Raw genomic sequence first — 3,927 nt, forward strand, 5'->3', positions numbered from 1 at the left:
GCAGTAGGTATCAGGCCACACTCCTATAAATTCGCAGTTTTGGTTGATCAAAAAAATATCTTTTTCTCTATCTCTCTCACGTGTATATATATATATTAATTTTAATTTTAATTTTAATTTTAAATTCTAATAATAAGGGTATGTTAGCGAATGTTGTAAGGGTGTAAGTCGAAATTCTGTCTGTGTAACGCTACGCTATTATTAATCATTGTAAGTTATGTTCAAACTTTTTAAATTAATGTCTCGTAGCTAAGTTATTATTATGCTTATTTAATGCCGAAGTAATCGTGATGTTGGGCTAAATATTAAAATTGGGTAATTGTGCTTTGTACCATAATTGGGGTTTGGATAAAAGAACGACACTTGTGGAAATTAGACTATGGGCTATTAATGGGCTTTATATTAACTAAATGATACCTCGTTGATTTAATATATAGACTTATAATTTGACGTATTTATATATAACCACATACGCTTGACTGGGTACGGTGGGCGGGATATCTATAAATACCAATAATTGTTCATTTTACCGGACACAGAACTGGATTAATTGTTAATAGACTTGTTGAAACAGGGGTGGATTACATTCAAGGGTAATTGGTGTAATTGTTAACAAAGTAGTAAAACCTTGGACTACACGCAGTCGATAACCTGGTGTATTCATTAAACAAAGTATTAAGACCTTGTTACAATTCGAATCCCCAATTAGTTGGAATATTTGACTTCGGGAATAAGAATAATTTGACGAAGACTTCCACATTTTATGATTATGACTGATGGACTATTATGGACAAATCCATATGGACATATCAAATAATCCAGGACAAAGGACAATTAACTCATGGGAATAAACTAAAATCAACACGTCAAACATCATGATTACGGAAGTTTAAATAAGCATAATTTATTTTATTTCATATTTAATTGCACTTTTAATTATCGCACTTTTATTTATCTCAATTTCATTATCGTCATTTAATTTACGCTTTAATTTAAGTTATATTTAATTTTAATATTTTACATTAGGTTTTAACTGCGACTAAAGTTTTAAAATCGACAAACCGGTCATTAAACGGTAAAAACCCCCTTTTATAATAATAATACTACTTATATATATTTTTGTATTTTTACAATCATAAGTTAAAAATATAGCGTTAAACTTGGCTAAGTCTCCCTGTGGAACGAACCGGACTTACTAAAAACTACACTACTGTACGATTAGGTACACTGCCTATAAGTGTTGTAGCAAGGTTTAGGTATATCCATTCTATAAATAAATAAATATCTTGTGTAAAATTGTATCGTATTTAATAGTATTTTCTTGTAATAATATAACTATTTGATACAGCACCTCGCACACATCAGCACAGCGTAAGATTTCTTTCATACCTAAGAATAAACATGCTTTCAAGTGTCAATCAAAATGTTGGTGAGTTCATTAGTTTATCATAAATAATCATTTCCATAATTTTAATAGACCACAAGATTTTCATTTTCAGTTCTCATAAATATACGTCCCATGCATAGAGACACAAAAATATCATTCATATGGATTGAACACCTGGTAACCGACATTAACAAGATGCATATAAGAATATCCCCGATCATTCCGGGAAATTCTTCGGACATGATAAAACAACATCGAAGTACTAAAGCATTCGGTAGCTTGGATGGGGTTCGTTAGGCCCAATAGATCTATCTTTAGGATTCGCATCAATTAGTAGATCGGTTTACTAATTCTTAGGTTACCAAGCAAAAGGGACATATTCGGCTTCGATCATTCAACCATATAATGTAGTTTCGATTACTTGTGTCTATTTCGTAATTCATTTATATAAAAATTTCGCATGTATTCTCAGCCCAAAAATATAAAGGGTAAAAAGGCAAATGAAACTCACCATACTGTATTTTGTAGTAAAAATACATATGATGACAATGAACAATGCAGGGTTGGCCTCGGATTCACGAACCTATATCATTTGTATATTTATTAATGTACATAATTGTAATCGAACAAATATATATAAATTTATTAATTATGTCTTTTTTTATATTAATAATATATGTATGTTTTCTTATATTCCTTTTGTTATATAAAAATATTAATCTTCATTATGTTATATGTAATAAATATATGTTTAGTATACATATATTATTTGTATATTAATAATAATAGTAGTTAAAATAATATTAATAGTGGTAAAAATGATAATAATTATAATACTTAATATTACTAATAAGATAATAATGTTAATAATTCTATTAATGATAATAATAATGATATTAATAATTGTAATTGTAAAAATATTAATTTTACTGTTAATGATAGTTTTAATACACATTTTTGAGTAGCTACATAATAAAAATACTTGTGATAATATAATAATAATACTACTTAATGATATTAGTGATAAAGACAATAATATTAATAATAACAATAATAATAATAATCCTAATTGTATTTATAATACGTATACTAATAATAATGATAATCACAATTTTCGTGTTTAATTTCTAAGCTAACAGTTAAAGTTTCAGTAACATTAATTCGTAATCTTAATCATAATAATAATAATAGTAATACTTATATCAATAATAGACTTATAAAAATTAATATTAATAATAATGATAATAATAGAAGTATTAATGATAATACTAGTAATGATACTAATAATAATAATACTAATAGTTACCAAAAGTGATACTAATACTAATATTAATGAAAGTAATAATAATTTTTATTACTTTAGTAATAATCTTAATAATAATCATATTTGTTTCTAACATTTTATTAGTACTAGATGATAACTTTTATAAATACAATTTTATTAGTAATAATAATAATCATAGTAATAATAATATCTATAATACTAATAATAATTATAATACTAGTAAAAATAACATTAATTAATAACAATAATAACCATAATAATAACAAATCTTGATAACAACAATAATTATAATTATAATCATAATAATACTAAAACTAATAATAATAATAATAATAATAATAATAATAATAATAATAATAATAATAATAATAATAATAATAATAATAATAATAATAATAATAATAATAATAATAATAATAATAATAATAATAATAATAATAATAATAATAAATGAGAGTAACTACGTCATAAAGCCTTTTCTAAAAAAATATGGCTGCTGCAAGACTCAAACCCTAGACCTCTCGATACCCATCAACACTCCTAAACCGTTGGGCTATGGCCCATTTTCTGATTTATATTGCCCACAAACAAATATAACCTGCATATAATACGCTTCCTTCTTCTTCTCCTTCCCAAAAACAATCGGCCAAAACATCCAATTCCATGACTCAATTACAAGACAATCTTAGTACTTAAAACTAATTGGAACCCATCAAAATTAAATGATTGCATTATTAGAAAAAAAAAAATTTATATATAAAAAGGATGAACCCGCTGTAGCGACGGTTCTAAAATTTTTTTTTATTGATTTTGAAAATGAGCACGTTATAGACCAAGATAACAATACGAAATAAGTTTAAAATCACTCCTAGAAACTTTATCCATTCTCAATTTAACTTAAAACATAACAAAGAACTCGAATTTTTCAATGAACAATCTGTTTGACTTTTGAATTACAAAGTTTGACTCAAAAATTCAAAATGGTTTTGAAGAATTGGATGCTGAGATTTTACATAAAGTTTGAGTAAAATAAACCTAACAAAACTGCAATTTTAGATTTTACAGTTTTGTTCAAAAATCAAATTTTTAATAATCGTGACAAGGAACAGAGATACCAGCGAATTCTATATTTTTTTCTGTCTAATTTCCCTATTGTTATCAGTTATAATTATTTGCGATAGATAAAGAGAGTGTTAAATTGTTAAATTAACAGGTAGGTGATCATAGTTGGTTGTATACAGAAAGAGGTATTGCC

Source organism: Rutidosis leptorrhynchoides, chromosome 11 (genome assembly GCF_046630445.1).
Source record: "Rutidosis leptorrhynchoides isolate AG116_Rl617_1_P2 chromosome 11, CSIRO_AGI_Rlap_v1, whole genome shotgun sequence".
In the NCBI taxonomy this organism is placed as follows: Eukaryota; Viridiplantae; Streptophyta; class Magnoliopsida; order Asterales; family Asteraceae; genus Rutidosis; species Rutidosis leptorrhynchoides.